Source organism: Lepus europaeus, chromosome 9, assembly GCF_033115175.1.
Source record: "Lepus europaeus isolate LE1 chromosome 9, mLepTim1.pri, whole genome shotgun sequence".
Taxonomy (NCBI): domain Eukaryota; kingdom Metazoa; phylum Chordata; class Mammalia; order Lagomorpha; family Leporidae; genus Lepus; species Lepus europaeus.
The window spans coordinates 16,636,844-16,664,294 of record NC_084835.1 but is presented as its reverse complement, the minus strand read 5'-3'; the positions used below and the strand labels follow the sequence as shown (position 1 = coordinate 16,664,294).

The window sequence follows — 27,451 nt, the reverse complement described above, 5'->3', positions numbered from 1 at the left end:
CTTTTAAAATCGACAGGTACAGGAGCAAACATGAGGAAGCCAGGCTCAAAATTAAAATTAAGGACAAAACAACTGAGCAGAGACAGCTGCTGTATATCCTGGGGAGGCAGATTCTGCAGGCTCAGTTCTGGCAAGCTGCTAACAAAAGCCAGGGGAAATCCTTCCAAGGGAGAAAAAAACCAGAATCCTGCGTTGCTGTATTATTTTTAAATGTCCAGTTTCCAACAAAAATGTACAAAATGTAGAAAGAAGTAGAAAAGTGTGACTCAAGATTGAGGGAAAAAGAAGTTACTAGAAAGTGACTCTGAGTGTGCTCAGATGCTGGGTTTAGCAGAAAGAACTTCGAAGCAGCTGCTATAAATGTTCAAAGAATTAAAGGAAGGGCCGGTGCTGTGGCATAGCAGGTAAAGCTGCTGCCTGCAGTGCCGGCATCCCATATGGGTGCTGATTCGAGTCCCAACTGCTACACTTCCGATCCAGCTCTCTGCTGTGGTCTGGGAAGGCAGTAGAAGATGGCCCAAGTCCTTGGTCCCCTGCACCCGCATGGGAGACCAGGAGAAACACCTGGCTCCTGGCTTTGGATCAGCTTGGTGCACTGGCTGTAGCGGCCACTTGGGGAGTGAACCAACGGAAAAAGGAAGACCTTTCTCTCTGTCTCTCTCTCTCTCTCACTGTCTAACTCTGCCTGTCAAAAAAAAAAAAAAAGAATTAAAGGAAAATATGATGCTAATGATTCAACAAATAGGAAATCTCAATAGATGAATGGAAATATTTTAAATTAACCATTATAATTTTTAAGATGTATATTTTTTATTTGACAAGTAGAGTTCTAGACAGTGAGAGAGAGAGAGAGAGAGAGAGAAAGGTCTTCCTTCCGTTGGTTCACTCCCCAAATGACCACTACGGCCAGTGCTGCGCTGATCCGAAGCCAGGAGCTTCTTCCTGGTCTTCCATGTGGATGCAGGGCCCCAAGCACTTGGGCCATCCTCCACTGCCTTCCCGGGCCACAGCAGAGAGGAGAGGAGCAGAGAGGAGCAGCCGGGACTAGAACCGGCGCTCATATGGGATGCCGGCGCTGCAGGTGGAGGATTAACCAAGTGAGCCATGGTGCCGGCCCCTAAAACATATTTATTTAAGAGTAGTGAGAGAGAGCCCAAGCACAATCTCCCCTTCACTGGTTCAATCCCCAAATGCCCTCAACAGCCCCAAGCTGGGGCTGAAGCTGGGAACCAGAAACTTAATACATACAGGTCTCCCTTGGGAGTGGTGAGGACCCAACCAGTTGAATCGCTAACATTGCCTCCTAGGGTCTGCATTAGCTGGAAGCTGAAGTCAGGAGCTGGAGCTAGGGATCAAAGCCCAATACTCTGCCATGGGACATGGGCTTCTTAGCTGGTGTCTTAACTGCTAGGCTAAACACTCATCCTGAATGGAAACATTTTCAAAGATCAAAATAGAAATTATAGAATTAGAAATGAATTAAAATTTGCAGTTTGCAATAACCAAAATGAAAAGTGTATTCTCTGGTGTCGAGAGAAGATTTGAAATAGCAGAAGAAATAATCAGTGAGTGTGATGACGAATAAAAATTATCAAATTTTATAAAAAGAAAAATAGAGTTTCAGAGACTTGTGAGTCAACATAAAGTGTACCACTGTGGTTTTTTTTTTTTATTTTTTTTTATTTTATTTTTTTTTTTTTAACAGGCAGAGTGGATAGTGAGAGAGAGAGACAGAGAGAAAGGTCTGCCTTTTTGCTGTTGGTTCACCCTCCAAAGGACGCTGCGGCCGGTGCATCTCGCTGATCCGAAGCCAGGAGCCAGGTGCTTCTCCTGGTCTCCCACGCGGGTGCAGGGCCCAAGGACTTGGGCCATCCTCCACTGCCTTCCCGGGCCATAGCAGAGAGCTGGCCTGGAAGAGGGGCAACCGGGACAGAATCCAGTGCCCCAACCAGGACTAGAACCCCGTGTGCCGGCGCCGCAAGGCGGAGGATTAGCCTGTTAAGCCACGGCGCTGGCCACCACTGTGTTCTAATGTTGAAAGACCAAACCCTCAGTCTTCAAAGCTATCACAAGCAATAGTGAAATAAAAATATTCCAAGATAAAGACAAAATCTGTCGCTAGCACATATGCCTTAAAGAAATATTTAAGGAAGTCTTTCTGACTTAAAGACAATAACATCAGATAAAAACTTGAATCTGTAGAGATAAAGAAAACAACAGAAATATTAATATGTAGGTAAGTATAAAAGATTATATAAATACAGGTTTTTATTACTTTTTAAAAAGTGCATAAAAATTTTATTATTTAGAAAATTGTCTTTATTTGCAGGTGATATGAATCTATATCTGAAAAAGCATGATGAATCTAAAAAAATCAACTAGAACTGGGGCTGGTGTTGTGGCCCAGTGGGTTAAGCCAACACTCATGAAGCTGGCATCCCATATGAGCACTGGCTCATGTCTCAATTGCTCCACTTCTAATCCAGCTCTCTGCTGATGCACCTGGGAAAGCAATGGAGATGGCCTAAGTACTTAGGGTCCCTCCCACCCTCTCTCTCTCTCTCTCTCTCTGTCGCTCTGCCTTTCAAATAAAATAAATCTTAGACACACACACACACACACAAACTAGAACTAAGAAATGAGTTAAGCAATGTCACATGATACAAAAATGTGGTTGGATGACTTAATCATTTTAAAAATCACTGGACATTACAATACATGTGTATTTACATATATGTGTATATATATTTATGCTTTGCATGGAAGCCCATAAATATCTAGAGTTTTTGATATGTTGGTTGAAAGGAAAGTAAAACTTACTATAAAACAGTTGTGCCAAGACTATATAATAATGGTGCATGCATATTCATATAGATCAATGGCAATGAACAGAAAGTCCCGAAAATCCTTACACATAGTAAATTGATTTCCTTTTTTTCTTCCTTCCTTCCTTCCTTCCTTCCTTCCCTCCCTCCCTCCCTCCCTCTCTCTTTCTTTCTTTCCTTCTTTCTTTCTTTCTTTCTTTCTTTCTTTCTTTCTTTCTTTCTTGGAGATACAGACAGAGGGAGAAAGAGAGAGAAAGGTCTTCCATCCTCTGGTTCACCCCCCAAATGGCCACAATGGCCAGAGCTGAGCCGAAGCCAGGAGCCAGGAGCCTCCTCCGACAGGATGCAGGGGCCCAAGGACTTGGGGCATCCTCTACTGCTTTCCCAGACTATAGCAGAGAGCAGGATTAGAAGAGGAGCAGCTGGGACTAGAACTGGCACCCAAATGGGATGCCAGCACTGCAGGCGGAGGATTAACCCACTGTGCTGGCCCCTAAATTGATTTTCAACATAGTGCCAAGACAATCCTGTTGAGAGAATGATTTTGGAATAAGTAGATATCCAAATGCAAAAATTAAACTAAAAAATAAACAAATCATAAACTCTTACCTCACATCATGTATGAAAACGAAATAAATTGGATCCAAAATATCTTAAGAAATTCTTGTAACTCAGTCAGACAAACAATCCGAGTAAAAATGGGCAAAATGAACGGACATTAGGTGCATTGGTTAAGATGCTGTTTGGGAAGCAGGCATCACATGTCAGAGTGTCTGGGTTCAAGTGCCACCTCCACTTTAAATTCCAGTTTCCCCTAATGCTCATGGCACGAGGCAGAAGTGATGTCTCAAGTATTTGGGTCCCTATCACCCAGTGGGAGACCCAGATTGAGTTCCAGGCTCCCAGCTTTCACTCGGCCCAGCCCTGATTGCTGTAGACATTTAGGGAGTAAACCAGCAGATGGAAGATCTCTGTCTATGTCTCTTTCTCTGTTTCCCTGTCTTTCAAAGAAATAAAAATAAATAGAAATAAGTTTTGAAAAGCCTAAATTCTGCCCCCAACTTGTTTAGAAAATAATAGAAATTGGCAAAAGGTTTGAACAGAGATTTAATCATGAATGACATGCAAAGATTATCAACATCCTTATACATTTGGAAATGCAGATTAAAATACCGAGATATCACTACACATTTAATGGAATGGTGAAAAACTAAATGCCAAGTGTTGGCACGGATGTGGAGAAACTAAAATCCTCATACATTGCTCATGGAAATGCAAATTGGTTTAGTCACTTCAGAAGCAACTTGTCAGTTCCTCAAAATGTGACAGTTAAATTATTTAATTCCTCAGCAATTTTACCCAGAAATTTACCCAAGAGAAATGAAACCGTGTCCCCACTAAGAGTTTTTGTAAATATTTATAACCGCATTATTCAAATAGTAAAAATTGGGAAATAAGTGAAATACTTATCGCTTGGTGAATGGATAAAGGAAATCTACTACGTCTTTTATCGATGTGATGAAATAATATCCAGCAATAAAAAGGCCTGCCACTGGTGCCACGGATACATGCCACGGCGCGTCACATGGTAAGGGGGAGAAGCCAGACACAGAAGACGACATGTTGTAGAATTCCATTTTCGTGACATTTTTGGAGAAGGAACATCTGTAGAGGTGAAAAGCAGATCAGTGTTGCTGTGTGCTCGAGGCTGTAGTGTACACGAGAGAGCTTTTGGGTGCAGATGGCAAAGTTGCAGAAGTAGATTGGCAGGTAGTTGCACAACTATACATTTAATAGAAATAGTTGGATTGTTTATGCATTATTTATGAGTAAATTTATGGTATGAAAATCATGTTTCAATAAAAAAATGTTAAACAAAAACATTACATTTAATATATTCTTAAATATATTCTCAACTAATTCAAACTCATAAAACAAACAAACCTTTATAGGGCAGGCATTGTGGGGTAGCAGGTCAGCCTGCTGCTAGGCAATTGCTTTTGGGCACCTGCAAGCCCCTGCCATTTTATCCCCTGTGTCTGTAAGTACCATGTCCCCTGTGACACGTCTGTGTCCCATACTGGAGTGCCTGAAATGCAGTCCTCCCTCCACTTCCAATCCAGCTTCCTGCTAATGCACCAGAGTGGCAGTAGATGGTGGCCCAAGTACTTGAGTTCCTGCCGTCCACTCCAGAAGCCCAGATGGAGTTCCTGGACCCTGGTTTGGTCTGGCCCCAGCCCTGGCCATTGTGGCCATTTGGGGAGTGAACCAGAGGGTGGAAGATTCTCTCTCTGCCCACTCCACCCCTTCTCTATCTCTCTCCCTCTCCTGTCACTCTGTCTTTCAAATAAATACATAAATAACTTTTGTAAAACTTCAAAAAGTAAGGAATGTATATGGCAAAAAATAAATAAATAAATAAGTCTGTGAGTGAAAGCTCTTGGACTGCCTGTTTGTGATCTCAGTGCTACATGGCATGAAAAGAAATTTGAAGAAAATAAAATCCTTCTTCCAGGATTTTAAGAGCCCTAGGGAGGAAAATGGAACAAGAAGCAGTTAAAACCTGTGAGCTGTACGTGGGATCCGCAGGGAGGAATGGGGTTCTGGCTGTGACGGGAGCCGGTCTGTGTGGAGCTGAGAAGTTGCATTGCTTTCCAACAGCCTTCTAAGAAAGGGTGCAGTCCGGTTGTCTTCACCTTCACTCCGTCTTCCAGAAGAGGAGACAGTTGGGCAACTTGCCCGGGGCCAGACAGCCGTAGAAAAGGGGTTCACTGCCAGACAACACTGCTGCTTCTCCGAGTGTTTGGTTGCAACCAAGCAAAGCATTGGCTTTAAAAAACAAAATCAAGATAGGCAGAGTGACAGAGAGAAGGGGAGAAAGATGAGAGAGACATAGTGAGAGAGACAGAGAGAGAGAGAGAGAGAGTGTGTAGAGAGATCGTCTATGCGCTGGTTCACTCCCCAAATGGCCGGCCAGGGCTGGGCCAGGCTGAAGCCAGGAGCCTGGAACACCATTCAGTGTCAGCCACATGGGTGGCAGGGGTCCAAGTATTTTGGCCACATTTTGCTTTCTTAGTTGCATTCGCAGGGAGCTGGATGGGAAGTGGAGCAGCTGGAACTCAAAGGTGGTTCTCTGATACGGATGCTGGGGTAGTGAGTGGCAGTTTAGCCCACCTTGTACTATAACACTAGCTCTAGTGTAGCTTCTTAAAAAATTATATTTGGGCTGGCGCCACAGCTCAATAGGCTAATCCTCTGCCTGTGGCGCCGGTACCCCGGGTTCTAGTCCTGGTTGGGGCACCGGATTCTGTCCCGGTTGCTCCTCTTCCAGTCCAGCTCTCTGCTGTGGCCTGGGAGTGCAGTGGAGGGTGGCCCAAGTGCTTGGGACCTGCACCCGCATGGGAGACCATGAGAAGCACCTGGCTCCTGGCTTTGGATCAGCGCGGTGCGCCAGCTGCAGCACGCCAGCCGCAGCAGCCATTGGGGGGTGAACCAACCGAAAAGGAAAACCTTTCTCTCTCTCTCTCTCTCACTGTCCACTCTGTCAAAAAAAAATTATATTTGGGGTGGAGTATGAGGGAGAGAACAAGGTCCCATCCACTGATTCACTCCCCAGATGCCTGCAATGGCTGGGAGAAGCCAGAAGACTGGAGCTTAGTCCTGTCTTCCATGTTGGGCGTAGGGACTCCAACTACTTCAGTTATCACCTGCTGCCTCCTGGGATGCACATTGAGCAAGAAGGTGGGATCAGGAGTGTAGCAGGGCATTGAACCCAGGCATTCTGATATGGGATGTGGGTATCTAAATAGGCATCTCAACTGCTAGGCCAAACGCCTGCCCCAGTAGTGGCATTTCCAATTGTTCTTTGCAACTATCAGGATTAAACACACACACACACACACACACACACATGGCCTTAGCTGACAGCTGAGGTAGAAGAGTTGGGGGTGTTAGCTGATGCCGAGGTGGTGATGAGGGAAAGTTTATGAGGAACCCTTTAGGTCATTCCAGTGAATGAAGTCAGGATTTGGAAACACTCAAGTATCAATGCACCAAATGACTAACCACATATGTAAAAGAAAATCCCATTAAATGTCACAACTCACAATTGAACTGTACATGAATACTCGGTAAGCATCTTAAATGTTTTCAAAATTATGAAAGCTAGCAATATCTAGAGAACATAAACTTGATACCCTTGCTGCTTTGGGGGCTGGGGTCTCTAGATGATAATGGCAATTCTTTCCAGAATCTATGTGATAGTCACATCTTGATTAATTCATAGCACCTGCCCTGGTTTCCTTCCAATAAACAACTTCTTTCTTACATTGGTGACACGATGTTATTTCTGAGAGCTGAGTCCCAGAGACCGGAAGGCAAGCCTGTATGTTACATCTTGTCATTTTGTACAGTGCTGTATATCTAATTAAAGCTTCTTACAGGTCCATAAAAAGACTTAATGTGGAAAAAAAAAAAAAAAGCAGAGTGTGTCGGAAAAAGTGCTGGGGCAGACTGGAGAAGGGGTCCTTCATTAAAATAAGCACATTTGCTTAAATTCAAAGTTAAGCCACAGCATATTCAATTGTACTTGATGATTTTTAAATATTGCCCAAGCATAATCAGATCACCTTATGTATTTATGGTGCACAATCGAAAATGGGTCACATTCTTCCCAGCCGCACTCCCGCGTCCCAAGAAATAATTGCAGATGAGTAAATGATTTACCACATGGCTAGGACTGCATCCCCCTTTTCGGAAGAGAATTAGAGTTGAGCTTATTTTTAAATCAGTTTCTTATTTTCCCCCTCCCCTTTCACTTATTATTTTGCTTTTTCTGTTTCCCTTTGAGAGTTTATTCAAAACCTGAGTTGCATGGCAGCAATACAAATACTGTTTTTCAAAGGCTTGTAGATTATGGTTACTGCTCTGTGGTTCCTGTTATGTCTGGGGGCTACCGACCAGGTGGTGGTGTCTTCAACCCCTGGGAGTCCCTGGGGAACCATTAGAGTGGAATTTCCCCCCTTTGGTTGGCTGCTCCTATCCTGAATAGGGATACCTCCCTCAAGCAAAAAGTGCATCGTCTTCCTGCTTTCCAACAACTCAGAAATGAGTCACACAAACCCAAGGTAGGCGCTGTTTTCCTGGGGGACTTTTACGTACGGTAGAATTTCCTATGGTCTTTCTGAGTCACAGTGGTCCCAGAGGTGGGACTTGGAGGAGGCTGTCCCTGGTGCCCCTCCATCACCCCACAGTGCTATGGCATTAGGGTAACTGGGAGTCCCCCTTGCAAAGAAAACCTCGTGTCCACTCTGAGAGTCACATGGATACGCGTTGGCTCCCCAGTCATTGTCAGATGGATAAGATACCCTAAGAGTCTGCAGGATAGGGCTGGTGCTGTGGCACAGCAGTTTAAAACCCTGACCTGCAGCACCAGCTTCTCACATGGACACAGGTTTGAGTCCCAGCTGCTCCACTTCTGATCCAGCTCTCCGATAATGCACATGGAAAAGCGGCTGAGGATGGCCCAAGTGCTTGGGCTCTTGCACTGATGTGGGAGACCTTGAAGAAGCTCCTAGCTTCAGATCTCCCATTGGGGCTATCTGGAGAGTGAACCAGTGAATGGGAGACCTCTACATCTCTGTGTAATTCTTTGAGACACATAAAATAAATCTTAAAAAAAGAGTCTGAAGGAAGAGGTTTTCTGCATTTGCAGGTCAACAGAGGGAGCCATCTGGGGTTCTGCTCTCCCTGCCCTCAGTTCAAGCAAATTCACTCCTTCTTTGCTCCGTCCTTTCTTGGGGCAAGGTGGGCAGGAGGGGGGAACAGAAAGGGAAAAAGGGGGTTGGAGACAGCTGCCCGGTATCTGGTTTATTGGCCTTCTGCAGATCCAGGAGAGCCGGTCTGGCACATCAAGCCTCCAAGGGTGACAGCTAGGAGTTCTCCCCTACCCCTTCCCAGCCGTCACTAACCTACCCCCACCCGCATCTTGGAGCATCCGGGGTCGGCTAACACCTGGTGCGCTTTGAATCTCTGACTTCAGGGGCTTTGGCTCTTCCCACGCTGTTTCCAGCGCTGGCTGGCCAGTGTCTCCCGCTTGTCTTTAATTAGCAACAGAATTCCTTCAAATTGGGCCCAGAAAAAGACACTAGAGAGAGAGAGAGAAGTATTGTGTATATGTGGCCTCACACGCGGATGCACCTGCTTCCCTTGCTTAAACCTGGCGGGGGACAGTGACGGTGGTGAGCCTTAAAAGGTCGAGCACCTGCGATTCTTCACCGCGCCCCCTCCCGCCCGCCCCGCCCCGTCCCTAAGGCCGCCGGATCCGCAGAGACAACGATCGCTGCCCTTCCCGGCCATTGTCCCGCGGCCCCGGGGCTTCCTCCTCCACCGTCCCCCATCCTCCTCGGGCGCCTCGCCCGCTTCCTTCCGCCAGCCACAACGCACCCTCTGGCGGGGTCAGGACGCCGCCAGGACGCCCTCCAGCCGCCCGCAGGTGCGCCCCGCCCCGCCCCCTCGAGGCCCCGCCCCCCGACGCCCCGCCCCCCGACGCCCCGCCCCGGCGTCGCGTCACGGTTGACGCGCGGCCCCGCGCAGGCGCAGCTCAGGCCCACCCTCCTCCCCGAGGCCGGCCGCCCGCTCGGTATTATGATTAACGCTGGGTGCGGGGTTTCGGCGGCCGGGAGGGAGTTGTCGGCGCCGCGGCCGCTGCGGACGGACGGCCGCCTGCCTGCTGAGGTAGGGGCGAGCGCAGAGCGCGGCCGGGCGCGCGGCCGTGGGTGGGGGGGTGCGGGCCGGCCTGCGGAGCCTCCGCCGTTGCCCGGGCCGGGGCGCCCGCCGCGGGCGGAAAGTAAGTTGCGCGCTCCGCAGCGCGCGGCCGGCGAGGACGCGGGGCCCGAGCGCGGCGCCGCGGCCTGGCGGCGGGCGGCGGCGCCCGGGCGGGAGCCGGCACTGCGGCGGCGGCGGCGGCGGGGCGCCCGGAGGCCCTGCCCTTGCGGCCGCGGCGGGATTGCGGCACCTCGGGAGGCGCCCGCATCCCCGCGCCCCGCCCCGGAGCGGGCCGGGCTCCCGGGGGCGCGGGGCTCGGCGGTCGCACGTCCGCGCTGGGCTGCGTTTGCTAGCGCTTGGCGGGCGAGTCCCGGGGAGATGTGACCGCCGCGGGGGGCTTGTGCAGTGGAGCGGGGGCCGCTGTCGCCCGCGGAGAAGGGGCGGCGGGAGGAGCGGTGCCATCCCGAGGGACAGCCGGGAAGCCTGCCTTCCTCGCCCTGGCCATCGCCTGTTGAGTCCCCTCTCTGCACCGGGCGGCAGAGCCCTGCCTGCCTCTCGCCTGGACGTGGGGTCCGGGGAAGTGGCATCCGTTTGATCCCGGGCTGTCCCTCCCAGGACAGTCAGCTACGGTCCAGAGGCTTCCTGGGCAGTGGGGACCAGGTGCAGGCTTTACGGGGTGGGGGAGAATCTGGCCGTGGAGTTGCCAGAGTCGGTAGGCGGGTGGAGGATTTGGGGACCTTGGAGCCTGTCAGGGTGCTTTGCCCCCTCCCCTTTAGGGAGCGCATTCTGCAAGTCTTAGGGGCCCACCTGCTTGTGTTGATTCCACAGGGTTAAGGTGAAGCTGGCCTGACAGTGGCCTTGGACCTGCAGGCCTCGGGCCCCCTGTTGAATCTGCTCCACATTCCTGTGGGGCGTGAAAAGCCTCCGTTTGGGTTCCGTACAGCGGTTGGGTCGCCGTGTCCCACATCAGGCTTTGACTTATCAGAATGAGTATCAGCGTACTTTCCAGCCTGGGTTGTCAAGGCTTATGTAATCAACTTGTTAATTTATAATCTGGTAACATTGCTTTCCAGATTTATAAAATCATTCCCTTAAGGAAATCTGTCTTCAACGTCTGCTTAAATATTTCTCTTGGAATTGGATTCCTGAACTGGAATGTACTGTACAAGTGGTGATTAAAGCACACTAATTAGACACGTTTCTTTCTTTCTTTTTTTTTTTTTCAAAGAGCACCAAATAACATTTTGATCCGACTTTCTGTGTAATTGTCCCCGTGAGGGAAACAGGTGACATTCCCATGTTACAGAGAAATTCCATGACATTCCCAAGGTCACTTATTGAGCGGTGTAGAAGTCAAGTGCGTGCAGCTAACTTTTCTTGACACTCGCATCTTCATGACTTTCCAGGCAGGAAACTTTGAATGCTACCTTTCAGTTTTTAACATCTGCAGAATTAGTTTTTATTTTCTCATATTTGTGCACAAAATTACTGTAGCTCTACTCTTTGGTGATTCTGAGTAAAAAAAAAAATTTTTTTTTCTGTTATTGCAGTAAGATCCATAGTTTGAAGCATAGGAGAACTCAGAAGTTGTAGTAATTTCTGTTTTCTTAGATCAGAAATGCAGATTGGGCTTTTGTGGCTCAGATTTAATCACACATCCTAAGCGGAAGGCTTTTAGTGGCCTTTATGAGAATGGAAGAGCATCCGTGTTGGGTGTTGTTTGTCCTGGTCCCAGGAAGCACTTTTTGCCTAAACCGGCCTGTGGGCCTCCTAAGGATCTTGAAATCATTTGGTCTGACCCTGCCAAGGCAGCCCCAGGCAGGACTTGAGATTCGATAACTATATAGCAGGCTCAATTTTAAGTTGATAATTTTGTATGGCTGGCAAATGGTGTTGTAAATACCCAGATGGCCCTTGGCAGAAACATGTTCCCCACCCCTGCTCTCAGCCTTCACTGTGGGCGCTTCCTCCCTATAGAAAGTGAAACTAAATAGAAAAAAGTTGCTGGGTTTTGGAGATACTGAGCAGCCACAGTTCTAAGCATGAGCATAAATAAGGCCTGCTTCTTCCTGGTGGCAGCTTGTCTGAGCCTAAGAGCTCGTTGTACTGTCCAGGGAGAAAAGGGTACAGACGAGCCTTCCACGTGGCCAGAATTTCAGGAATTAAAAACACAGATGAGGAACTGTTAGGAAGTCTTAATTTAACTCTATCTCAACTGGTTCCTGGGAGTTACTGTGTACTCAAAGATTTCATCTAAGATACTTTTGTAAGAAAACTGTTGGCCGGCGCCGCGGCTCACTAGGCTAATACTCCGCCTGCGGCGCGGGCACTCTGGGTTCTGGTCCCATTTGCTCCTCTTCTAGTCCAGCTCTCTGCTGTGGCCCGAGAGTGCAGTGGAGGATGGCCCAAGTGCTTGGGCCCTGCACCCGCTTGGGAGACCAGGAGGAAGTGCCTGGCTCCTGGCTTTGGATCGGCGCTGCGCGCCGGCCATGACAACCATTTGGGGGGTGAACCTTTCTCTCTGTCTCTCTCACTGTCTAACTCTGCCTGTCAAAAAAGAAAAACTGTTACTCAGGGTACAGACACTTGCCAGTGTCTGTGTATGAGCAGGTAAATTCTTAGAGCAACTTAACGTGGAAAAGTTGAGTTGATTCTAGCAGCTTGGAAGATAAATTTAGCCTTTGATCATTTATTCATGAAACCTTTGTATTTCTGTTTTTGGGCCCTAGGGTAGAGGTAGCAGTAGACAAGTGAATACAAAGCAGGCGCCATGTTTTGGAGCTAAAAGGCTGTTGGGAAACAGCAAGGTAAACCAGAATAATTGGAGCCGATGGCTGCCGTGGTGAGGCTCAGAGAAAGCCCTGCAGAAGCCCGAGAGGGGCCGGTGGACAGTCTGACTTGGGAGTGGTGAGTGAAGTGGTCTTGAAGGACAGGGAGAGAGGGGAAGGCAGAGGACAAGATCAAGTGGCTGGAGAAGAACCTGGACCCACGTGGGTGAGCAGGAGCTGAGGAGGGAGACAGGACGCAGCTGCAGCTGTTCTTTCTTTAAAGTCTTTGAAAAGGTAGGGAGGGGTGGGGCACGAGGGAGGGAGGGTTAGTGATGGAAGAGAAAGGTGTTGGGTATTTTGTTGTGATCTGGGCAGAGCTGGTGTAAAAACCCCTGCGCCAGCACTGCAGTGTGTGTCTGTTCCGGATGGTCTGGAGCGGTGTTACACTGGTGAGGGTCGTTCCTTCCTCTGCTTTTCTGCACCTGTGCTTGGGCTGAGCCCTTGTGTCCCATGGAAGCACATTTCTTGCCAGTGGTAGGGGAGGAACCTGTCTAAGGAAGATTCCTGCTCTGCTCTCCCTGGACATTTGTTTATTTCTCTGCTGTGGCTCCCAGAGACCCCCGAGAGCCTGCCTTGGCACTCCCAGCATTCGGCCTCTACTGAGGCAGGCTCTTCCATGACAGATCAGATCTTGTCCCCTTTCTTTGCTTGGATTGGGTCCCCCCATCTTCTGGCGTGTGGCTACTCAGCAGTTATTTAAAAGTCAGAAGCGTCAGGTGTCCATGGGCCGTGATGTTTGAAGTTCTGGAATGTCTCCAGACTCAAAGCAAGATTGGGTCTGAATGTGCATCTCGATGCACACCCCCCCCCCCCCCAACTACATCATATTTGCCTGGACTGTTTAATGTAGGTTGTGAAATCAGTGTGCGAGAAACTCCGATTACCCAATGTAACTGTTCAGATCACAGGCACAGTGGACCCGAGCTTCTCCGCTGTTGATGTGCAGTTACCGTTCTCCAACCCAGAGGATTCAGCTCTTTGAAGGCAGAAAACACTGCTCTGATCTGTACGTCCCCAGACCGGAGTGATGCCTGATAGACAGTCTGTACCCAAGAATATCCTTATAGATGCCTAATAATCGTTGTTGATTTTTGTCAGCCTATTAGTAGGACCATACCTGTTTTCATGTTGCTAGGTTGGACTGAAATTGTTCAGTCATACAGTTCTAGGCCAAGAAGCGAATCTTCCACACTGTGCTAGCGCATCGTAGATGCTCAGGAGACGGTGGTTCCTGTGCTGTCCTGCAGTCTAAGGACACTGCCAGCTTCCGCTGTCTACCACAGTGGTTCTAGATGTCCCTCTGTGCTTCGCCAGCTGTGCATTGAGTTCTCGGGTTCTCCTTCTGAAACGTGTCTCCATGGCTTCTTGTGGTGGCTGCCCTGGTTTGTAGGTCTGTAATCATTTACCTGGCGACATTATCAGCAGTCTGCTTACCTGTCTCCCAGCTCTGGTCTTGCCTTTGTCGTCTGGTTTGATCTTTGCTGCCAGAGTGATGTGTTAAACTGTCTTCTCTGATTGCTGCTCTCCTGTCCAGTGTTCTTTTTGGGCTTCTTATACTGGCCTGCATTTGTTCATTTAATGAGATGGGTATGTGCTGTGCAAGCCCTGGGATATAGCGCTAAAGTGAGCAGTTAGTGGCCTTCAGGGAACTGAACTAATCATTTAGTCTGTTGGGGGACACACTGTTTGCCACATGATCACACAGGTAATTATGACTCTATGGTTGTGAAGAGTCGTGGTGGCCAAGGGCATGGTGCTGTGAGTAGGAGCTGGTTTGTGCGGGGAGTTGAGGAGGGAAAGTGGGACTTCTGGAGGGTGACCTGAAGCATGGGTAAGGGCCGGCCACACTGGAGAAATACAGACTGATTATCTGCGTGGGGAACAGGCCCTTTGGGTATGTGGTCCTTCCTGCTCGTCTCCTGTGCTCTGTGTATTGTATTGTCCTAGTCACACTAGACTGTCTCAGGTCTCTTTCCTGGAAAGCCTCTTCCCACTATTGCCAATTTCAGCTCTTAGCTCAAACACAGAGAGAGTAGTTTCTCTGGGATGTCTTCTATGAACTCCCCAAGGCAGATTTGGGAGAAAGAACACCTCTTTTTGCATGTCTGTTCCTGTAACAGATTGTAAACCGGAGCCTCCTAGTATATCCCAGTGGTGTTTAGGAACCAGTTTGTTGGGCGGGTTGGGCTGCTGATAACAAAATAAGATTAGGAAATGTGTACATGACCCCCTTCAAATACTGGACTCTCATGGGAGGGAGGCCAGTTCTGAGAAGTTAGGGGAAAGAATTCTTGAGTGATTTTGATCCCACTCACAGCTTGTTAACCTATATTACCCCATTTAGCTTTCACAATAACTGCCCAGAGTGGTAATTATCCTTGCTTTACAGATAAAGGCATGCCTGTCCATAGAAGTTGAGTAACTTGTGGGGCTCTACATCCGCGGCGCTGTTTCCACTGAACTGCCATGTTGCTGTGCATGTTTGCTGGATAAAGGAATTTTGATCTTTCCTAAAGTGTACCCCCGTGCTGAAGTTAAGGAGAAAAGTTGGTACTTGGACATGCAGAGACTCAGGGCTACTGCCCTAGCTTCTCTGATGTTCCTTCTCCCCAGTATGTACACACATACTTGTTGGGTCATTATTTTTCTTTTATTCTGTATTACATAACTAGGGGAAATATCTGAATAATATTTTGAACTTGTTTTCATATTCAACTCTGTGGGTTATAAGAAACATTTATTTTTTAAAGAGTTATTTATTTATTTGAAAGTCAGAGTTATACAGCGAGAGAAGGAGAGGCAGAGAGAGAGAGAGAGAGGTCTTCCATCCATTGGTTCACTCCCTAGTTGGCTACTATGAACAGAGCTGTGCCAATCCAAAGTCAGGAGCCAGGAGCTTCCTCAGGGTCTCCCACACAGGTGCAGGGGCCCAAGGACTTATGCTTTCCCAGGCCATAGCATAGAGCTGGATGGAAAGTGGAGCAACCAGGACTTGAACCAGCACCCATATGGGATGCCAGCACTGCAGGCAGTGGCTTTACCCGCTAAGCCACAATGCTGGCCCCAAGAAACATTTTAGGTATTTAATGGAAGTTTTAACAGTGTCTAAACAAAATTCTTAGTAACAAATACTTATGGACATATTATGAAGCTAGAGTATACTATATTCATGGATCTCTTTAAAATAGTCATACTCATGTACAGCCTTTTTGTTTACCAGAGGACAAAAGTACTTTTTAAGGTATAGTTGTTTCTGTTTTACCTCATATTGTGCAAGTTTCTCTTCATTATTGTACAGCATTATGAATGGTGCAAAAAAACTGTGGAATGAGAATATTCAGTCTGCAGTTTCATGGCTCAATTTTGTCCTTTGCTCTCCTGTCTTACAAGTAGTAACTAATCCTCTTATAAAGGAAAATGCTTTCGCAGAAACAAATGGAAAGAATGTAAATTGTAAAGTAAAATTCAGTTTGGGAAAAATCAAAGTTTTTAAGCAGAAAATAAAACCTATGCATATTTTACCTGAATTTCTTCCTTGGTTTTGGCTGGGAAGGAATCTTGCCACTTGAAGCTGTGTGCCAGCAGTTGTGCCAAGTTATTTTCAAGGTGCTCTTCTGTGTTTAGAGAACCAGTCATTACCTCAGTTTGTCTGAATGGTTATTTGCCTGTAACTTCCTTTCTCAACTTACAAAGCAGTTTCTAAACATTTCACCAAATATTAGAATTACTTATCATTGTTTATTAGATAAGTGTGTAAGTGTTTGGTGCCAGGAAATTTGATTGCTGGCAGGTAACTCGCGTGGCATGTCAGAACTGGAGAAGGATCCCGACACCTAGATGTGTCTCAGTGCTTCTGCTTCCCTGGGAATTAGGAGGCACAGGTCAAAGGGAGGCATTGTGTTGTTGCAGGGGGAAAAATGCAAGGCTCAGACCAGGCGGCTGTGAGCGGAGGACCAGCGTGGAGTGAGTTTGCTGTCTCTGGCTCTGCTTTCTCATTTGTAAAGTGGGTATGCTACTTGCATTTTGTCACTGGTTGTGAGGAACTGAGTGGTTTAACAAATAAAAAGCCCAGCAGCTATATAGATTTCCAGTCATGAAATTCTGTTTTCCTCTCTTTGAGATCTGCATTCAGACAAAGCTAGAATTCTAATGGGGAATTGAGATAATAAAAGGTTTTTTTTTTTTTTGATTTAAAATGCGAAGTGAAAGAAAAGTGAGCTGTAGTTTTGCTATAAAACTAATTTCTGTATATACCTGTGTAGGTTAGTAGTAGGTCTTTAGAAAGGTAGTATGTGTAATGAGAGAGCGTTAATGAGTCAAAACAAAAATCAGTGTTTTGTCAAACTTTGAAGTGAATGTTGAACTTTTAAGATTGTCTAATGAACCTTATTTTTATGTTGCTTTCATATAACACGCAAAGAATTTTTCTTATATCAGCTCTTTGAGAAGAAGCTTTCTCTGTGTGTTCTAAACACTTTAATGACACTTTACTTAAACTTTAGTATAATTGGAGATAGATACATGGCGAGTTATTAATGCGGCTTGCTTTCCATTGGTTGTGAAAGGCCGCATGTTCGGCACAGCTGGTCAAGTGGAGAGCCATCAGGGAGCCTTCAGAAATCAGCGTTCTCGATGACCTTACTAAACCTACTCGTCTTCTACTTGGAATCATAGCTTCACCCAAATTGGCGCTCTCCTCTCCTGAGTCTGCCAGCTGGGTGCTGTTGCTCTGCTGCCTCTTTCCCCTGCTTTGGGAGTGGGGTGCGCCTCTGCTCCCTGTGGCCGTAAGCCCTGGGTCGTGGGCCACCCCCGGCCTTGATGAGCCTGTACTTCCCGAGGCTGCCTCGGTAATCATCTTGTTATTTGTACATCCCATTTTCTAGGGTTCTACAGGACACGGATGGTGGTGTATCCTGAACAGTTAGGGCTCAGCTTGCTAATAATGCAGGTGCCTTGGTGTTCCCCTTTGCAGCCTGAAGGAACTGCACCCCTGACCCTCAGAGGAGCAGTCTCTCTCACAACATGTCTTGTTTATTGCAGTTATGTAAGCAAGCATCCGATAGTACATTTTCAGGGAAACTGACTTTCTGTTTCATAGACCTCCTAATAAAAAGTAGATTGAGTAGTTATGTACAGAAAGTAAAAATAGTTAATAACCTTCACCTTTCCTGGATTAAGAAAACAACATTCACTGTTAAAAATTTAATAGAAGAGAAACATTAAAAGAAGAAAATTCTATAATTTCACTAACTTAACATTGTGGATTTTTGAAATATAGAGAATCCACACACATTACATGCTTTTTAAAAAATTGGGATGACGGGGCCGATGCTGTGATGTGCCATGCCTCCGCCTGCGGTGCTGGCATCCCATATGAACACTAGTTTGTGTCCAGGCTGCTACTCTCTGATCTAGATCTCTGCTAATGGTCTGGGAAAGCAGAGGAAGGTGACACAAGTACTTGAGCCCCTGCACTTGTGTGGGAAACCTGGAAGAAACGCCTGGCTCCTAGCTTTGGCCTGGTTGTTGTGGCCACTTGCAGCGTGAACCAGTGGGTCGAAGACCAACCTCTCTGTCTCTCCCTCTCTGTGTCTGTAACTTTGCCTTTAAAATAAATAAATAAAATATTAAAAAGTCCTCACAGTTAATGTTGGGCTTACGAAAAAAAAATTGGGATCATATGCTTTGAAATTTGGTTTATGATTTTATTTTTTTTTACTTAACGTTAATGTTGTCAGAATTTCCCACACAGCTTCAAAATATAGCAGCATAGTGTTCATGTTGGATATTTTATGATTTATTTAAACATTTTCATATTATATAGGCCTTTACGTTATTTCTGAGTTTTTGGCCATAAGTAAGTGTTACTGAACACTGTGGGATATAAATGGCCACATCTTTATTAAGACATAAATCTAATACAGATTGTATATTCTTTATGTGAAATACTTGGGACTAGAAATGGTTTGGATTTTTTTTTTTTTGAGTTTGGAATATTTGCATATACATATTTTTTTTTATGTTAAGACATAAATCTAATACAGGTTGTATATTCTTTATGTGAAATACTTGGGACTAGAAATGGTTTGGATTTTTTTTTTTTTTGAGTTTGGAATATTTGCATGTACATATGAGATATCTTGGGGAAAAAAACCCAAGACTAAACACAGAATTCATTTATGTTTCAAATAAAGCTTATACACATAGCCTGAAGATATTTTCTATAGAATATTTTTAATCTATGCATGAAGCAGAGTATAATATTCTACTTATGCTGTCATGGCACTCAAAAAGTATTGGCTTTAGAGCATTTCAGATTTTTAGATTACGGATGCTCAACCTGTAGTAAGAGATTTAAGTCAAGGATATTAATTATTTGAGCACAGTTGATACACCTATCGCCCAATTGCTTTTCAAAAAGTTAACTTGCTGTCCCATCAGTGTCAGAATCACCAAATGATTCTTTCTTGTTAGTTGCTACTGCCTTGGTTTCCTGATTATTTTTGTTTTTTCTGGTCTTGTGTATGTGTTTTTTTTAACCATTTTTTAAAATTGCCATCTTTATCATATTATCAGGAAAAAAAGATGACAGCAAGTTAAGTTGTGTTTTGATAGTGGAAATAAAAGCTTTGGGGAAGATGAGATTTAGATTTAAGTTTTCCATAGCTTTTGTTTTCCTGGCAACAGTGCGTGATTGTGGGCTGGCTTTATTTTGGAGTGATTTCTGCACACCAGTTTTGTTTAAATCATTATTTATTGTGTGAACACTTTTTGCCAGGACCTCCATACTGATTAAGTCTCACCCACAGGTAGAAATGATGATTTGCTTAGTGTTTTTCATCACTTTAACAAGAGGCAAATTCTGTATAGGAATTTGAACTTACCGCTTGCATTGCTAGTCCAAGTTTTGTGGCTTGCAGCGCTAACCCCTTTCTGTCTGTTAATACTCAATAGTGCTCTGTGTTGGTTAATGGTTTGCCTGACTCCTGAATATATCTAAATTCCTTGATTAACCTGGACTTCAGCTTGTTTTATTTAGATGAATTAAAGATGACTTAAGCCAGTCCTTGCAGGATTGATCTGCATTGGCAACCTGGTCATTGCCCTGAGATGGAGCAGGCTCCTAGTATGACCCTCTTAGTCTATTAAAATTAAAATGACTTGGAAGAAAACTGAGAACATACTTTAGCAGGCAGTTACCTTCCCCTGGGAAAATGCTTTCCCAAAGACTCGGAGGCACAGTTTGGTCAGTGATTACTAACAAATAACGTGCTTAACTTTTTATGTGTAGTCCCCATCTTGATTCCATCCAGTGATTGCACAGTGGCTACATGGTCATCACAACTGGTCCAGTGAGAAATTCTATAACTTAGGACCTGTTCTTCATCTTGGAGTTGTAGCTTGTATTGATAACTCTCACGAGGAGGCGCTGTTCTAGAAGAGTGGACTGTTGTTGATTTTAGATCAAGAGAACAGCAGTGGTGGCTGCATGGTAGGTTGTGTTGATTTTGCTTGACCTGGGGGATATTGGTAATCCTGGAGGATTTAGCTTCTTGTCTTCCTTTCAGCCTGTGCCCTTTTTGCCATACATTTCTTTAATTTTTAGCGGTTAGATCAGGTTGGTAATACTCACTGAGAGAGTGTTAGTTTCCTTACTTAAGTTGGTTTTTCAGTAATCTGTACAGTTCAGTCTGATTTTCCCATGACTGAGGCTTGCAGTTTTCATTCTTTGGTATTTGTAAAAGATACTAGAGAATTTCCATGTAAGAAGCTTAAATGCAGTGTTAAAGTAGCTTTGCAAAATTAAAGTGTTAATTGTAGTAGAGAGCATCGGCATAGTTGTTTTTACAGTGTTTAACATGTCTTGAAATATTGGTGGACTGATTTTGGGGGAAGTTTATAATATTCCAAGCAAATCATAAAGAGGCTATAGAATTAGCCTAGATTTTGCTGGCCCCTTTTTTCCAAATCCTCTGCTTTTTCATGCCCTATGTTGGTCCCTGGCATCCAGGCAGAGCCACCTTTGCTCACCATCCTGTTGTGTCCTTCTGTCCGTGTCTCTCCTGGGGGAAAGCATAAGGGTAGGCGACATTTGTGCAGTGCGGCAGTCGTGATGATGTCCACCCAAAGCTGAGAGTGAGTTTTAGCCAGAGTAACAGGGTGAATTCCAGGTCCCCAGTAGGTTGAACAGAGGCTGGCTCTGCGACTGTTGTCAGCAGCTTGCAGACCTGTGTGGGGCCACCCACACTTCCTTCCTCTTCTCCAGCCACACCCACATGCTTCGGTTGCTTCTGCTCTCTTTAGCTGGGAGAACATCAGTATATTCTTGCAACACACTCCAGGGCTTGTTTCTCAAACATAAATTTCCATTTTGTAAACATCCTTGGCCAGCTGGCCTGTTACGCATGGGTCCAGCCTGGGTCTGTGCGCAGGCGACCGGGCTGAGTAAGAAGGCTGCCTTAGGATGGCCGGGTTTAGTGGTGTTTGCCATGTAAAGTGTCATTTTCACCATGTGGTCATTAAAAATATGGATTTAAAAGAACTCATTTCATGGGAAATGTTCATCATATAAAGTACAGGAAAGTAGTTACCAGACTTCACATTCACCAGCTTGGCTTTGTAAGGAAGCCCAAGTACAAAGAGTTAACACTCAGATCTGGTCAGCCAGCCTAGGGGAGGTAACAGGTGATTTTACTTTGTTGTGCTTTTCTGCATTTTCTGAATTTTCTAGAATGAACTTGAATTTGTCCAACTTGTTTTTTGGATAGCAACATTTTGAAAATAGTAACAAACCTCTCTCCCTGCTGATGTTTGCACTCCCACCCTTGCCCTGTATATGATCCCATTTTATTAAAAATATTGTGTTTGGGGGCCAGCACTGTGGCGCAGCTGGTTAATGCCCTGGCCTGAAGTGCTGGCATCCCATATGGGTGCTGGTTAGAGACCCGGCTGCTCCACTTCCGATCCAGCTCTCTGCTGTGGCCTGGGAAAGCAGTAGAAGATGGCCCAAGTGCTTGGGCCTCTGCACCCTTATGGAAGACCCAGAAGCAGCTCCTGGTTCCTGGCTTTGGATTGGTGCAGCTCCAGGCGTTGTGGCCAATTGGGGAGTGAACCATCGGGTGGAAGACTTTCTTTCTCTCTCTCTTTCTCTCTCTCTCTCTCTCTGCCTCTCTCTCTGTGTAACTCTGACTTTCAAATACAATAGATAAATCTTTTTAAAAAGAAAAAAAAATAAAAACATTGTGTCTGGACATATATTATACATAAAAAGGAATTTGAGGGCTGCTTTCCAGAATTGTTAGCAGACAGTTGGTTAGAGAGTCAGGCAATGGATGCATTTTTAAAAATCTTCCTCTCTTTTGGCCATTTTTGCAAGTTTGTATGATTGACTTGTAATTTCTTTTTCCCCTAAACAGATACTCCTTTCATAGTTTTAAAAAATGTTTATTTACTATTTTGAAAGGCAGTGTAACAGAGAGAGGGAGAGAGAAGGAGAAACTCTTCTACTCGGTAGTTCACTCTCCAAATGCCCACAAAGGTCAGCTTGAGCCAGGCTAAAAACAGGAGCCCAGAACTGTATCTGGGTCCCAGCACTTGAGCCAGGATCACTTGCTGTCTCCCAGGATGCATTAGCAGGAAGCTGAATAGGAAGCCAAATATCCAGGACTTGAACCAGCCCTCTGGTACGGGATGCAAGAGTTTAGGTGGTGGCTTAACCTGTTGTACCACAATGCCCACCCCTCCTTTCATAATTGAAACACAGATGCAAAAACAAGGGACAGTGTAGTCAAGTGAAAAAAGTATCATGTGGGATTGAAAGTCATGCATTGAAAGAGCATCCTTCTGTGCAACAAACAGGGCAGAAGCTGTGTATGATCGTTAGGTGACTACCAGAATGTTAATAGTGCTGGTTTTCAGTGCTAGGGTCACGGGTGTGAGGCAGAGAGATCTGTCCATTGGTTCACTCCCTGGATGGCCACAAGAGCCTGGGCTGGAGCAGGCTGAAGCCAGGAACCCAGAACGCCAGCCAAGACTCCCACATGGGTGTCAGGAGTTCAGGTACTTGGCCATCTTCTGCTGCTTTCTCAGGCTCATTAGCAGAGTGCTGGATCTGAAGTCAAGCAGCTGGGTCTCAAACCGGTACTATGTGGAATGCCGACGTAAGTGGCAGCTTAACCGGCTGCACCAAGACACCGGCCAGCGGGTACCTTTTTAATTCTATTTCCCTATTTTGTGTTTTCCAAATTTTCTTTGAGAATATATTACTTTAATAGGGGAAAAGAAGGTAAGGGAACATTTAGTCCTTTTTGAAAGGGTACATTTAATAGAAAATTATCTTATTATTTTTAAAGCAAATACTTAGATTTTGAGATACTTCAGGCTTTGCTGTCCCACTAGGGACATTATTTCTTTTATCTCGCAATCTTAACAGCACTCACTTTCAATTTAATAAGTTTTAGTTTTTTATGAAAGCAAAACTTTTTTGAAAAAAAAAATTAACGAAAGCAAAAAAGCCTTGCTTTGCTTGAAATAGTGAGCAGCTAAGAGTTTCTGCTTGGGTGGTGGGTGTGCAGCCATGGTGGTGGCAGCTGCTGTTACTGAGGGCTTACTCTGTGCCAGGCCCTGTTTTAAACTCTTTGCCTATCTTATTAACTCATTTAATTCTTGCCATGGCCTGTAAAGTTGTGTCTTATTTAATAGCATCTTCCAAAGAGGAAACTGACCACGCGGAGAGGTGAGGTCACTTGCCGAGGTCCTGCGGCTAGTGCTAGGCGAGCTGGGACTCAGCTCAGCCCCTGGCTTTCCGAAGCAGTGCTCCGCCAGCGCAGTAGCGCACTGGCTTGGTTGCAGTAGGGGCTGCTGGGAAGAGAGAGGCAGGGAGGATAATGGGAGGAACTGTCCTGTCGCACTTGGAGTGCTGGAGGGTCAGGCAGTAGACATCCTGGGGCTTGCCTGTCCCTGTCTGGACCTGAGCCGTGGCTCTGCTGGCTGGTTAGTGCTGCAGTCCTGCCTGTCTGTCCTTACCCCCTTACCCCCAGCAGTCGGCTTATTTATATCCCGGGGTCACCCACCTTTCCTCCTCCTTCCAGCTCCTGTGTACTCTGTACTCCTTTTCACGTGAGTGCCTGGAGCTTGGGGGCTTCGTGGTCACTGGGACACTGCTCCCCTTTAGTGTGTAGCGGAAGTTGCCGTGGCCCCGGTGGGTGTTCAGACTTTCCGTGCTTGTGGTTTCTCATTGTTGTGGAAGGGCTCGGAAGGCTGTCTCAGCAGTGCCCTGCTCACATTTTGTTCTTAGTGATGGTGTTAACTCTCAGATGGCAAGCCCACAGTGTGAAGGTGCTTCGTGTGTGCCGTGTTGCGGGCATCATCGTTGGTGCTTCCTAGAGGACAGCATCTTGTGAAGGTTGCTGTCTGTGGCTGTGTCAGTGGGCGTCTCATGAGCCAGCAGGGACTCTGCAGCCAGACTGGTCCGGCTTAGAGCCAGAGCCTGCCGCTCAGCAGCCAGGCCAGGCCTGATGGGCCTAACTTGCAGCCTCCCTGTGAGGATCGAGTGAAACATGGTGAGCCTCTCCCTCAGGAGGCGTTTAGGAAATGGCACATGTGCTCGTGTTCAGTTTTTCCTTTAGTGGAATTAGCTTTCTGACCCAGCTATCTGGAAGAATATCTGTGCCCATTCACTCTGAAAGTCTGTTCACTAAAGGTTGCTTAAAGGAGTTGGAATTCACAGAGGGCCGGGACACTTGGTCACTAAAGGTGGCTTTGCCGTTTTTATACTTTTATCGAGAACCTGGCCTTAGGGCTTATATTCTGACTTGAAACAAAGTTAAATAGAACAAAACTGAGATTTTTTTTCCTGTATTTTCTTTTAGGAGAAAGAAGCAACTAACAAAGCACAGTGATGATAAGGATTTGTTACCCTTGTTGTTATACAGTTGGCAGGGTATGTCTGGGGCATGCGGTGCAGATTCCCCTTTGTTTCCCATAAGCCACGTCTTGACATTCGGCATCGATGTTCTGAATGACTTTTAGCCACAAACAGCACCTCAGAGATCAAAACATGATTTAATAATTTTGTACTAAAATTACCCTTTAGTAGAATTAGGTAGTGGGCTGTTACTTAAAAACAAGGGTGTTTTTCTTCCCAACCTTTAGTTAATGGTATTGTCCTTTTCTTTATGTATATGATTTAGTGATAGTTTCATGGGCTCTCAGGAAGGGCTGCCTGCACCAAAAAGTCTTTGATAGTGAGAGTGATTGTCTCACTAGAAGGTACACTGTCATTGTGAAGACACTGTTAGGTTCTTTGCCATGAGCTCATCAGTGGATTAAAAATTACTTCATTTTGCCCTTTTCCTGGCGTAGATCTGAGAAAAGAAGCATCAAGGTGTTAAGTGATTGTCTCTGGGGTCTGAGATCCTGAAAAAAAACTTTTAAAACATTCATTTGAAATAAAATGGTTTTAATGAAAACCTCAGATTCATTTTTTCAAATTTTGTTTATATACCACTTTCTAGGAACACAGCTAAACTAGAGTGATAGGTGTAGATGAATAAAAATTTTCTAAGTTAGGGTAGCCTGAAGGAATCTGTTTTGGAAGCTTGTGCAGTGGAAAAGTAGACACCTTTAGGTAGAATGTTAGGAGTAATTACAGCCCTTAGAATTAATTGCAGTTAGAGATTTAAAGATCTTCCTGTCCCCTGAAGTTAGCCTACAGTTTTTGTTTTCAAAAATTTATGTTTCTTTTGGGGAGCTGCTGTCCAAACAAGGGAGTTCTTTCAATTTGGATTTCTCTGTTAATTAAAATCATTAAATTATTATCATTAAAATTACTAGCCTAGATGACAGGGAAAATGCACAGTATGGAAGAAATTGGCTTTTTTCCCCTCCAACACCTTTATGGCATACAGGTTTATTCTTGATAGAAACAGGATTAATTTAGTTTTGAAATGAATTTGCAGAATCAACATGGTGTATGGTTGAGAAGCACAGCCTTGGTGTCAGACTGCCTGGGTTTGACTCCCAGGTCTTTTACCTACTGGACCTGTATCATAGGCCATGGTACATAGGCTTTCTGTGTCTCAAAACAGGGCTTATCATTGCGGTCTCTGAGGACAATTGTAAGGTGACATGAGGATGAGGTAAAGCATTTGGTATGTGACTGGCATGTAATGTTCACCAGGGAATAGCAGTGCTATTTATTATCACAGTCATGGCTAACATATAAAAAACATGTCTGTAAACATGCTGACATTGACTTGTTGAGTCTATAATACATCCAGTTTTTGATAGACTGCTAGTTCATGTGATTCAGGTAATTTCTGAGGTGAGAATGACTTCTTGCTTCTTTTTACTCTAAAGATATTACTATCATCCTAAATATAGCATTGATTGGAGTGGTCGAATGTTTTATAAAGTGTGGGCTTTATAAAGAGTGTGGGATTCAAACCTGAATTAGGCTTGAATCTTCAGCTTTTGCACATAACGTAAGTCACGTGTACCTGAGAGCAGAATCTGTTTCCTTGGCTATAAAAATGAGACTCAGGCTGCCTTTTCTGGATTGTTGATTCGATGATGCAATCCAGTTTGGTTCATTTTGTGCAAGTACCTGTTAAACCTTAGTTTTTTTCCCCTGTTCTGTTGATGATGAAATATAAAGGAATGCAGTGTTTTTGCTTTCTGAAGAAAAAAACTACCTTGTTGTATTTAAAATTTAGTTCCTTGGTGTATTTTCACCTATAGAGATTAAATACTGCTAGAGCTGGTCTTAGTAATGTGTAGCTGAGACTCTGCACCTGCTCCCGGGAGCTCCAGGAGAGGGCTTCCTGGAGCAGGTGGATGTGCACTGCTAGGGCTCACAGCTCGCCTTGGGGCTGCTGTGGTCCTCATTGGCTTTCTTGGTCCAGTTCTATCAGATTCTAGTTAGAAAAAATGAAAGTGGCAGTTAAGCCTCTGAGATTTATATCTTAATTTGTATAAATTGATGCATTTGTTTGTTTCTCTGAGTCAGGATCACCTACATTAACCTGTGTCTGTTGGTAGTTTACATTATGTAAAGGCTGAGAGTTCTGGATACCATATGAATTTTGATCTTTAAAATCAAATGTTCTTTAAGATTTAAGTGGTCTGTAAGAATGCCTGCTCTTTTAGCCTTGACATGGAAGCAGGTTGTGGTGGGTTATATGGAGAGTTGGAAAATGATAATAAAGTACGAAGAGTGAGTTGTAGTCAGTCAGTATATATTTATTAAGCACCAGCTAGGTGCCAGGCATGTTCCTGGCACTAGTGATACCAAATGGAACAGTTGTCTCATAAACATTTTGGATGAAAGTTGCATTCCAAAATGTAAGGAAACAGTTTTGAAGACCTGCTTGCTAGTTGTAAACCCTGTGTAGTTGCTGGGAGAAGAACAAACTAGAATAGTGGAGTAGAATGCTGTCAGGAACCTGCCATCCTGAAAACAGGTGGTGTGCTTAGATAAATGAGACTACACGGTGTGCAGGTGTCACCAGGCACTTTGGAGATACAGAGAAGGTAGTTCTAGCTGGGAGGGTTAGAGAAGCCTTGCTGAAGGGGTAGTTTTCTATTCTATTCTATTCTTTTCTTTTTTTCCACTTGAAATATTGCAAATCTGGGGACAGTAGGTAAAAAATTATTGAGTTTTGTCCAGATGTTCACTCTTTATGTTTTCTCTTTCTCGTCTACAGTTGCCTTTTTTTTTTTTTTTCAAGACATTACTTGAAATTACTTTTGGAAAATACTTGTTTTTAAACATAGCTCATCAAATGCCAGTTTTCTTACTACTGACATCACCAAGAAGTTGCTTCCATAAAATTATTAATTTTTTCAGTTTGTAAAATTTAGTATGGTAGTTAAATTTGTAGTGTAAAATGTAAACTGTAAATATAACAATTCATTCTTGCAAATTACCTTGACTCGTTTTATGGCTCAGTTTATTTACCTCAAGCTTTTATTGAAATGTAAAAAGACAAAGTATGTTATAGAAGGAAAAGTTACAGAAATTGACTTTTCTTT

At 45.1% G+C, this 27,451-nt stretch overlaps 1 protein-coding gene across 1 annotated transcript in view; it reads left to right on the top strand.

Annotated features, from left to right (window-relative positions):
• Positions 1-9,441: 9,441 nt before the first annotated feature.
• SNRK (SNF related kinase) overlaps positions 9,442-27,451 on the top strand; it is a 62,239-nt gene continuing 44,229 nt past the window's right edge. Inside the window, exon 1 of the mRNA XM_062200616.1 lies at positions 9,442-9,560. The gene's annotated coding sequence lies outside the window, so the exon portion shown is untranslated. The remainder of the gene's footprint in view (positions 9,561-27,451) is intronic.